We start from the raw sequence: 12,951 nt of genomic DNA on the forward strand, positions 1-12,951 counted from the left end.
AAATCGCAATCATACAAGCATTGAATTGAGCATGAAATAAATATATGCAACCATAATATTACGTGAATAATAAAAAGGAAAATACAAAGAACCAAGTTACATGCAATAGCAACCGATCACTAATGTCTGAAGGCTAACGAACTGGGCCAATTTATAAGAAATTCCAAGCAAACTATACAAATAAAATATCAAGTGTTTTAAAACAAAATAAAATGAATAATAGGGTGGAAAGTAAAATTTAAAACATTATTGTGCAACGATATAAAAATTTGAAAACCGACCATAGATACAAAAATTTAAAATAAGAAGAAAAATATAAATAAGTAATGTACTAAATAGTAATATATAAATGAATTTTAAAAAAAATACATAAGGTAAATATTTATATGAAAATTTAAAGTGTATAAAAAAACAAAAACAAAAATAGATAGCATAATAATGCGTAAATGAAATTGCAAAATAAATAGTGTGCATATATATATATATATAAAAAGGTAATATATAAAATAATATATACGTCAATCAAAATAAATAATATACATATGGTAAAACTTTATATAAAAATAATATACATACAATAATAGCATCGTAATATTAAAACCAAGAATATACATAAAAGGAAATTTTAAGAAGAGTATACTATATAATAAAACATAAGGATATGCACATGAAAAATAAAACGAAAACAATGTGCAGTCAAATGAAATAATCCCCAAAATAATACGTAAGAATAATATATTTTTTTAAAAAATGAATGACTAAAAACCAAATTGAAAGAAGAACCAAAATCAAAGGGATATTTTATAAACCATACAAATTATTGAAACAGAATTGAGGGCCAAGATAAAGCGTGCTCAAATGTTCTAGGGTTAAAACCGAAAATGCCTCAAAACGATTTATTTTAGCACGGACCGAGATGAGTAGACGCACAAAATTCCTAGGACAATTTAAAAAACAAGGGAAATATAAACAAGTTTTAATTACAAATCAGCGCAAAAGGGAAGGACTCAATGCGCAAATTCCCTACTTTGAACCAAAATGCATAAGTCCAGCACCAAACGGTGCTGTTTTATTTTTATGACTTAAACCATTTTTCCCAAAACATTTTCATCTTTATATTTTTCAAAAAGAAACCCTAAACTCTCCCTTCTCCCTCACTTTCCTCTTTGCTTCCAGCTGAAAAAGAAGAAAACCAATACCAAGCCTTCAATCACCCACTTGTAACCCTCGAAGTAAGGCTCCAGTGGTGCGACGACGCGCGGTAAGCCTCTTCTCCTCTCTCTGATCTTTCACATGTGCTATGGAATGGAAAAAAGAAAAAAAGGAGAGGAAAAAGAAAGAACAAAGTTACAGAAAATAATCACCTTTGAAGTGTTCTTGATTGCTTTCAACTGATTTTCGTGTGTATCTTATATTATAACTCGTATTCTATTTCTCTAAAAAAAAACCTTTACAATTAAAAATCGAAGGCTTTATCGCCAATATACAAGCGGTTTCTACTGTTTCCTTGTCCAACTCGCAGGCCGTAAAGTTGTGGAGGACGAGGGGTGTGGAGCACGGGCGCGAACATGGAGCGGGGCACACGGGGATTATGCGTGGAGTGTCGACATAGGGTTGCGGCGTGGGTGACCTAGGTTTCCCTAGATTAGCCGATTAGATTTAGATTTTGGGCCATGGGTATTGGGCCTGTCTCATGTAATTGGGTTAACTTCATTTTGGGCTTTGGGTTTATATTTGGGCCAGGCAATTTTGGCCCATTACAAGGCACATAATGGTTTAGATAAATTATTGATTGAACGCCTTTGATTTATGTCTAAACCATTACTTATAATAACTAAACTTCCTATTTCAACATGAGATTATGTTGATTTACGTGTTGTACACATCAAGCCAATAAATTATAAATACTACCCATTACAATTAGTTTTTGATCAAGAGTTAAATATTTCTTATCTTTAAATTTTTATATGTGCGTATATGTTCCAATTGCTTCACCACAATGCACAAATATGAGTGGATCCTTAGAGAAAGTTGGGAATATATATTAATTACAAGTCTCTTTGTATTATTAGATGTTTTGAATGTATTGGAGTTTAATTATGACATAATTCGTTATTACTATTTTGATTCGATAGTTTTTCCTGACATTAGAGAGAGAGAAATAATAACTTATAATGAGTTAGGAGGAGAGTAATTTGACCTAAAAGTTCAACAAGGATAACTCTTTACAAGTTTGCTGTCAGATGTATTTACAAACCTAATGAGAATAAACTAAGTTTTATATACCATCTAATATTTTAATTTGAATCAAAGTCCCATTAGGACAATCAGTTAGAATAAATAATAGATTGATCTGTTCCAAAGATGAAAATTCTTCTAGATGGTCATATAGTGGAGGTGGGTACTCTAGAAGAGATCCAAGATATAACTAATAAGTAAACCTCCAGAAGAGATTTAGGTACCTAAAACTGAAGATAAAATAATGAAAATAAGAGATCTTGATAAGTTATGTCAGTTTGAGAAAATGTGGAACCGAATAATAAAAGTGGTCGACAATGATTTTGCATGCAATATTATTATTGAAATAATGAAATAAAAGGAGAATCTTGAATAGATCTATTAATAAATGTAGATATGGAATAAATTGATCAAAATAGAAAGACACAACTCAAGTATAATTAAATTCGTAGAGTTTTTAGACCAGTAGTCTAAATATCTAAAGGTATAAAGCCAAGAGGGTACAAATGAAGTAGTTTTGCAAAAGTGGAATAAAAATATGAAGTTTTTCGCTAAGTCTTGGCGTTGATTATGAAAAGATATAATATTTTTTTTTGTGGTGGATGCAATAACCTTTAGATAGATTATTTTGACAATTCATAAAAGTTTTAACTTGCGTTTAGTGGTTGTTGTTACAACTTTTAATGAACCACTATATAGTAAAGTTTATATTAAAATCCTTGAAGGATTTAGGATGCTAGAAGCATATTGAAATTCTCGGGAAATTATTCATTTATATGAATTGAAATAAATTGAACATATGTGGTAAATAATAGTTGAAAGAGGATTATAAAATGATCCAAAAATACTTATTTGTGTTTTTATAGAAGAATCATAATTAAAGTTTGCTATAATTATTGTTGAAACTACTGAAGAGATCAAAATATATTTCCCCAAAATTTTTCCTCACTCAAGATTTTCAAAAGAATGGTGGTATAAATGCTTACAAATACATTCAAATAGTCATTTGAAAAACTAAGATTTTCAAAAGAATGGTAGTATAAATGCTTAGCAAATACATTCAAATAGTCATTTGAAAAACTAGTATTTGAGATTGAATATATAGAATATGTGAAAGTATGTGATGTTTTCATGATAGGGAGTAAATACATGATATACCGTTTTACCCTTAACCAAGGTTTTGTCCCATTGGGTTTTCCTGGTAAGGTTTTTAATGAGGAAACATATTATGCGTATTATAGATATGTGTACTCTTTTTCCTTCACTAGGATTTTTTTTCCACAGGGCTTTTGTTTTAGTAATGTTTTAACGAGACACATTATCTATCAATGGAGATCCAAGGGGGAGTGTTATGAATATATTATTAAGTGGATGTCCATCAAGATCAAGATAAATTTTGATGTACTTTAAATTTTAATAGTCATTAGAAGTAGATTTCTACTTTATTTATACTTCTTATGCTTATAAATAGAGACTTTGGAGAAGCTTTATAAATATTCCGATTGATTAATAAAATACGCTCTCTCTTTCGCTCTTCCACAGGGGCGAAGCCAGAAAAATTTTTTAGGGGGGCCAGATGAAATTTTAATTTTTTATAGTTTATATCTTTATAATTTGTAAAGGATTAAATCGAATTTTTATAATTTTAGAAGGGGCCAAAGTAGAATTTTATCTTTACTAATTTAAAATTTTTAAAAAATTTTAAGGGCCTAAAATGTAATTTTACATTTTAGGGGGGCCGGGGCCCATGCCAGGCCCCCTGGCTTCACTCCTACTCTTCCATTTTCTTTATTCTTTACTCTCTATCTATTTATTTTATAACAAAAATGTATATTTTAAAATATTATTTTAATAATTACAATAACAAATTAATCACTTAAAGATTAATAGAGATTTTATTTTATACATTAAACTGAAATTTTAAAAACACCAGTACTTTCTTTCATAAAATAAACATTCTATAATTTCTCAAGTTGTAAAATTATTTATAAATAAATTTATCATTAATTTTTAAAATAGAATATTCGAAAATTTTTTTTGTTAAATTTTGTCTTGAAACCATTAAAAAAAATTGAGTGTAAAATATAATTGAAGGAAAACAAAGTTGAGGGGAAAAATTCAAATAAATTAAAACAAAATTTTTATGCAAAATTTATAATATAAAAGTAAAGTTGTTGATTTACATTAATTAAAACAAAATATAGTAACTAATTTTGATTGATATAACTATTTTGATTGTTAAAACTAGCTAACAAGCTAAAATTTTAAGACGTTAGCAAAATTAATATATATATAGATATATATTTAAAAGAATATATATACTCATAATTCTTCCTCAATTCTTAAATAAAAAATAAATGCACTCCAGCACTCTCAAGCCACATCCTTCATACTAATAACAATATTGATACTAACCGAATTAAAACTCAGTCAACAAAAAAAAATCAAAAATTTTAAAAATATATAGGAGTTTCAAATATATATAAGTATGATAACTCTATAAATTTTTAGGGTTTTTATTATTTTTCATATTTTCTTAAAATTTTTAAAGTTTTACTTTTTAAAATTTTTATAATACTTTGATTTATAATTTATTTAGAGTATATATTATTAAAATTTATAAAATCAAAATAATCCACGTGAAAATATGAATCCATGTGCACTATTTTGTGTTTAAACATTTAGCACAACGGCAGGATTTAAGTGTGAAATTATCTAATGGCAATTTCCATTCAATTAATGAAAAATAAAAGTTTTAACATTCGGCTGTGTTTTGGAACTTTGGACGCAAGCTCTAGTTATCAAAATTACTCAATTTTATATCATATCAGTTATTTAAATGGTCAGATATATCTGTACAAAGAAAAAAGCCAACTTCGTCGCTTTTCCACGTCATACTACTCAAGCTAAAGAGGAAAAATGTGCTATGGAATTTTCTTGTATTAAAAAAGAATAATAATTTTAATTGAATTTTTTTCAAAATATTTTTTCTACCATTGTGCTCATTATGAAACACAATTTTTGGCTTTTTCTTATTCTAAGAAATTTTGTAATTTACCTTTAAAAAAATCATAATTTTTGTTTTATTATTAATTCTCTTGTTCATATTTTAGTTATTTATTTCATATTTGAGTCTTAAGTTGATTCTAATTTTATTTTATTTATTGATTAATATTTAGTATGAAAGTATTACGATTTCATTTATTTCAAACCTAATTGTTGTTGAGCATTACAATTTCATTTATCTTTGTTTATTCATTTATTACAATTTCATTTACCTTTTCAACAAACTTCTTTTACAACATTCCACAAAATTTGTTAGAGATTATGTGACTCGGATCTCTTCATTTATTAAAAAAATAAATACAGTGTCAAAATAAGGAAATTTGTGAGGGTGAAACTCCTCTTCTGCATGTGGTTTCAATTAGAACAGGGTTTTTCAACCGTTAAATAGATATAGTCAAAACTCCTATTGTATTAATCGTTTTTCAACATTAGTGAATTTCTCCTCCTCTCTTTGTGGTTTTTTCCTGAAAGGATTTCCACATAAATTCGGTGTGTTCTTATTTTTTATTTTCTTATTGTTTTGCAATCGTTCTACTGCTACTATTGACGCTTATTATAACAAAATGTGTAAACAATTTTCCAATAGTTTTAAAGTTGTTTTTTTTTAAAAAATTATTGGATATTTACTCGTAAAATATATTTGCAAACATATAATATTTTTTAAATCTACAATGTTGAAAAAATAATTTCTTAAAAATAAAATTGAAATATCACTTTATCAATAATATTAAAACTAATTTTAAAAAAATGTTTTAAATTTTAGTATACATTTTTTTAACTTTTTAAAAATTTAAAATTTAATTTTACAATTTCTTAAACTATTTATATTAAACGCTAAAAAACATTTTTAAATACAATCTAAAAATAATTATAAATTTTTTATGCATTTTAAATGTTTTAAAAAATTGTAATACTATTTTATTTTTTAAAAAAAATACAAGTTTTTAAGTTTAAAATATTGTTTATATTTTTTATCTAATAAAAGGTTTTAAACAACTAAATAAAAATACATTATCAAAATTTAAATAAATTGCATAAGTTTAAACAAGTTTTATGACCGTGACTATTAAATTTTTTTATTTAAATAATAATAAATTTTATTTAAAAAAATGAGCATCTCATGCATAACATGAGATAAAAAAAATTAATCTTTTAATATTATATTAATAGTTTATTTTTTGTGGTACATTATAAATTGAGATAATATGAGTTTACATTAACGAAGTTTGAACTCTGAAGTTCCAAATAAAAAGTTTAACCACTATTCTTTTATGTCAGCGGCAATGTTATTTGAACCTGATCGGTCGGTCAAATTGATTGGATTAAGAACCAATCAAAGTATCAATCCGAAAGGTACTTTTGAACTAATTAGATGAGAATCGATACAAACCAGGTGAATCGACTAAAAATCAGTTGAACCAGCAGTCGAATCGAGATTTTTTATTTTCATTTTTTAAATTTTTAATAAAATTTTAATCAGATCAATTAGAACGATAAACTAATAGTCTAACCGATTCGACCATCAATCTAATTTAAAAAACATTTGTTATCAATGACAAAAAACTTAGTTAACTTTGTACTTTTATAATCTAATAACAACCCTAAACATTAAAAGAAATCAAGAGCTGTAGGCTATCCTCAATTTTACTAATATAATTATTTTACTTAAGTTTAGCCACATCCCGGGTATCTAAAAAATAATATTTTTCATATATATATATATTACAGGGTCTTAGGTCCTAGTTGATATGGTGGTCTAATTTTTTTGACATATGACATATTTATTCTATCACCACATGGCAACAAAATTTATTTATATATCTATTTTTTAAATTAATAGAAAATAATATTTTAAAATTATAATCTATTTTTAAATTAATAGAAGATTACCTTAAAATTATAATGACAAGATTTTACACCCCATTTTGCGAGGGATATCAACCACTAATTATAACTAAATTTATTTTATAATAAATAATTATTATATTTTAATATTTAAGAAAATATATTTAAAAATATATTCAAAAAAAGACAATAAGCTGAGAAATCAAAACCTAAAATAATTATATAATTTGTTAAACCCTTTTAAATATTTCTAATAAATCCCTAAAAATAAATAATACAAATAAACTCTCAAGCAATGCAAATACAAGAAAAATATTTAAAAAAACAATCCAAAAAAAAATCTAAATAGATAGTCCTAATATATATAGTAAATTAACTCATAAAAATTTATATAGATTTAATTAGTACGCGGAATATGTGTATATATAATAAACATTAATCTATATTGAATTAAGTAACATGAATATTATATAAATTAGTATAATAATATTAAAATATAAAATTAAATATTATTTAATGTTGTTAATATTAATGAAAGATTTTCTATTTTTAATCAATATTATACACAAAATTTATTAATTTCAATTACTTATTTTAATATAAAATCAAATTAATGATGAGTAATTATATAAAATATATATGATTTTTATACTAAAATTATTTTAAATTACCATACTATTTAATAATTAAAACACATGTCTTTTTTTTGTTGGAATAGTCTCATTATAAGTTCTGATCATATCTGGTCTTTTATATACAATATCTAGAACTACTCATAGCCCCTCCCCAACCTATAAATAGGAGGATAATGCACTTCAACCTACGTCCTCCTGCATTAACAATAAGACTCATGCTAATCGAGTTAAGACTCAATTAAAACACAATTAATTTTTACCAAATTATCTAAAAATATTAAAATTTATGTTTGGTAAAAAAAATTAAAACAACCAGTACATAATTATGTTTTAAAATACTATTAATTTTTTTACAAAATCTTTTTATCATACTATTTTAAAAAATTCAAATATTATTTTTTTAAAAGAAGGTGAAAGTGCAAATTCACCATCATATTATAGATAAATATTTAAACTCCCCACTATACTTTATTTTTATTGATATTTGCTATTGTTTTTTTTTCTTTTTTGAATATATGAGTAAATTTCACACTCAATTTTTATGTTATTGAATTTTACCACTAAAATTTAAATTGTATTAATTTTTTCTAAAATATTTATTTTTTAATTAAATTCTATCACTCAATATTAATTTTGAAGATTTGAAAATAAATTTTAATAATAAAATTTCTTTGAAATATTTTATTCTAATAATTAATAATAAGTTAATTTAAAAAATATCTAAAATTAATAAATTAGAGGAGAATTTTTAAATTAATGTAAAAAATACTTGAAAACTAAAAAATATATATAAAGTAAATTTTTTATAAAATAACCGATTTATTAATTTTGAAATTATATTGTTTTACTTATTGATGTTAAATATTAAGAGAAAATAAAACATATATTAAATTCTTTTCAAGTTATTTTAAATTAAAATTGAGTAGAAAATTCCAATCAAAAGTCAATTTTAGAGATAAAATTCAATCAAATAAATGTAAAGTGACAAACTTTAATATAAAATTAAAGTATAATGGTAAATTTATCTTTACTTTATAAACACAATGATAAATATCAATTAAAGTGAAATATAGTCCCAATTTTCAATTTCGTCTAAAATATAATGATAATTTTACACATAAAAATGTACTTTTAAAATTCAGTAGTAAACATTTTTAAAAAAAAATTACAATATATTTTATTAATATATAGAATCAATCAGTCTATCAAAAAAAAAAGTGTATATGTTAAACAAGTTAGGGGGGAATTGCAAATATTAGGCATTAAACACTAAAAATAAATAATAAAATCAATTACCTTTAAGAAAAAGTACTAAGATTCTTTGTTTTCTTCTCCTTTTAAAAAAAAGGAAACTTCAAACCCCATTTTGTCGTAGCCTTAGGTTGTGAGTGAAAATCAAAACCCCCAAAAAGGAAAGTTATTATGAAAATTGACCAACTCTGACAGGGACTTGCACTGCATTGAAATATCAAATTTCTATTTGCTAACAACTAAAGAGAAGCTCACGTAAAGGTACCTTCTAATTTATTGTAGATTGCGACTTTTATTTGACACTTTTTAAGATGAAGTCTTGTTACATAATAATTGTCCTTCACTCTGACGTGGATTTACAACTGCTTTCAATATTTGCTTTATGAAAAATCTTCTCTTGATATTGTTGAGTAGAATATGGTGTCAGATTCATGGAAAACGAGTAAGCTTATTAATTCAGCCATCTTTATTGCCCTAATTGTCATTTACCAAATTCCAATGCTAAGAGTTTCTCGTTATATGTCATCATCATGTGAGACTGCTACACACACACATACACATATATATTCTCCTCTTTCATTTTAGCTTTGTTATATATGTTAGACTGTTATTGAAGTTTTGGGGTTTTATCTTTCTATGATCAATTCCGTTGAATTTCAATTTCACCAACTGACTTTTTTCTCCCTTTACATTGTACAATACGATCAGTTGGAACTGTATATTATTTATAAAAAAAAATTAAAATAATTCAAATGTTATAAACAGTAAGTGATATTTAACAATACATTAATGTTACACAAGTTGCAAGAAGTCGTAGTTTGATATAACCTTCTATGATAATATTATCATGGAGTATATTCATTTGTCCCTAATATCTAGATCGAACACAAGTCATGGAAGAATCACATTTGTATGATCTAATCTCTTGTTTCTTGATTATCAAGTAGGTTAAGATAAACAAATGAGTGTGATATCTCATATCAATTCTTTTCAGCACAACCATGCATTTCTAGTCTCACTCGATCAATATGTCTAAGATATTGCTCCTATTATGTAGGAGTGAAAAATCCTATCTTAATCATTCATGTCCCGCTACACTTATTGTGGCATACCCAAATCAGTCTTTATAGTACAACCATTTATGGAATACATTTGATTGTGTCAAAACATATGGTTCACAATGTTGGAACAATGGTGATCTCAAGTTTAAGGATACAAATAATTATCACTATGGGAAATGTGATGGCTATTACGTAATAATCCTATGACACCTTACTCAACCTGGTCGTCGATTTGAATGCAAGATATCACATTTGTTGTCGAAGCAACTAAACCTATTATCGTATATTAAGACCACTAAGTTATTGAATTTAAACATCTTTTTAAAACCATTTTATAGTAACAAAAAATCAATTTTAGGTCTTTAAAATCATATTTAAAACATTTTAAAATAGTTTATAGGTGTCCAAAGGTGATCAGGACCGAGTATGGATCTCCAAGGATCAAAATGTAACAGCCCATTTTTCAGTGAAATCGGAACAGTGGTTTTGAGACCACAAATCCGATCCGAAAATAAAGCTTATTTTTATTTTATTATATGGTCTGTATTATGATAGATATGTCATGTGAAAATTTTGATACGAAAATTTTATCGATTAAGTGTTTAATTACGAGAAGGACTAAATAGCATAAAATGTGAAAGTTGAATTCTAGTAGCTATAAGAATTAAATAGCTATAGAATTCAAATCTAGAAGTCCTTATATGGAATTAGACCATTAAAGAAAAGTATGTAGATTTTTGGTGACTCATCCATGGATAAATTAGAAAAGAGTAGGGACTAAATTGGAAATTGAAATAATTAATTAATTAAAAGATGATAAAATGAAAATATCATCTTATTTTGTCATCTTCTACCCCAAAATTATATGGAAACCCTAGGAGAGAGAGAAGATACTTTCAAGGCTTAATTGGGTAAGTTTCCTTGTCCCGTTTTTAGTAATTTTGATATTTTTAAAACCGGGATAGTCTAAACTATCTATTTGGGGGATTAATTTGAAAAGTTATCAAAGTATGGAAAATGGGTCATGGATGTATATGCTGAAAATTAGAAATTTATGGTAGAAAATGAAAGGTTGTTGATAGATAAACAACTTTTACAAAGTGATTTTTGATGAAAATATTATTTAGGGACTAAAATGTAAACTTGTGAAATTGAAGAAACATTTTGAATTTTTATGAATACATGTGCTGTAAGTTTTGTAATGGAATTTTGGTTAGGCTTGGAATAGGGAGTAAATTGCACAAGTTTCAATTTTCGAGCTTAGGGACAAAATTGGAATTTATGGAAAAGTTAAGGGTAAAATGGTAATTTTGCCTAGGATGTAAATTGAGTCCAAATAAATATGAAATATGTGAAATTGATGATTAAAGCTATTTATATAGATCCGGAAAACACAAATTCGAGGTTAGACTGAGGAAAAGAAAATGTTTCAGATTAGTAGATTTTATACTCGAACAAGTGTTGAGGTAAGTTCATGTAACTTAATCGAGCATGTAAAAATGTTAAATTGAATGTTGTGTTGTATGGAATGTGACTTATATTGATGTACATTACTTGAATGCTATAATGAGAAATTTAATACATGTTTGATATGGTGAAAAAGGGTTAAGTCTTGATTGAATATTGAATTCCAATGAATATATGCGCTTTACCGAAATGAATAAGGTCCGGCATTTTTTGCAAACGGGATTTAGCTCAGACGAGTAATCCTATTGACCTTGTTATAGAAAGGATTTAGCCCAGATAGGTAATCCTGACATAATACCTCTCGAGTATATGTTACTATTAGGGCTTAGCCAGGACTGGTAACCCTAATTAAGCTCTTTTGAGCTTTCGTTATATAAAGGATTTAGCCTGGACTAGTAATCCTAATTGAGCTCTTTTGAGATTTCGTTATATAAAGGATTTAGCCTGGACTAGTAATCCTAATTGAGCTCTTTTGAGCTTTCGTTATATAAAGGATTTAGCTTGGACTAGTAATCCTAATTAAGAGTGTGTTCCTTGATTAAGTGCCCTAATGGGTACCCTCGAATAAGAATTGATGGATTATTGAATCGTACACCCTGAGTGTTCTACTTGAGTATCTATTAGAATTTCAATGATTCAACGGACATAAAACTCTTGACATGGCATGAGAATTATGAGATGAAATGATAATGTCTTCAAAGAGTATTGCATGATAAGCTCATCTATCCTTACTTGATGTATATGTAAACCTTGTGACTAACATGTTTGATTAAATTTATTTGTTTAGGAAAATTAGCCAAATGGATGAAAAACATGATATTGTATGCTTAGATTTAATAAACAAGATTGGTAAGTTTAGTTTCCGTTATACGAACTTACTAAGCATGTAATGCTTACTCCATTTATTTTTCTCCTGTTTTATAGTGCTCGGAAGCTTGCGAAGGTTGGAAGATGATTGGAGCATCATAACACTATCATCTAGCTTCTTTTGGGTATACTTAATAAAATCATTTTGGTATAATGGCATGAATAGGACAACTTGACAATTAGTGGCTTGATAATGATGCTTGTAATATAGCTATTGGAATGACTAGTAATGGTTGTTTTGATATACATGTAATATCATGTTATGGTGGTTAAATATATGTTAAGTATATGTGATCAAATGATGTTAATGCCTAAGTTAATCCAAGATAAGTTTATAAACACATATGCATGTAATGGTATGCCAGGATGAATGATGAAATTGTTTAATTTGAATGCATGGATTGGTTGGTATTGGATGTGTGTTTCAAGCGCAGGTCTTGGGTGAGAAATGAAGCTAGAAATGGCTTTATTTTGTCCACACGGGCATGTGTCTAGACCGTGTGTATCACACAGCCTGATAA

The 12,951-nt window shown here is 26.3% G+C and overlaps 1 long non-coding RNA gene across 1 annotated transcript; it reads left to right on the forward strand.

The window, feature by feature from the left end:
- Nucleotides 1-790: 790 nt before the first annotated feature.
- On the forward strand, nt 791-1,935 carry LOC121204985 (uncharacterized). Its single transcript, XR_005900185.1, has 2 exons — nt 791-1,261; nt 1,523-1,935. It is a non-coding gene; the product is annotated as an uncharacterized lncRNA (long non-coding RNA).
- Nucleotides 1,936-12,951: the final 11,016 nt, after the last annotated feature.

The sequence above is a fragment of the Gossypium hirsutum genome, chromosome A08 (genome assembly GCF_007990345.1).
Source record: "Gossypium hirsutum isolate 1008001.06 chromosome A08, Gossypium_hirsutum_v2.1, whole genome shotgun sequence".
NCBI lineage: Eukaryota > Viridiplantae > Streptophyta > Magnoliopsida > Malvales > Malvaceae > Gossypium > Gossypium hirsutum.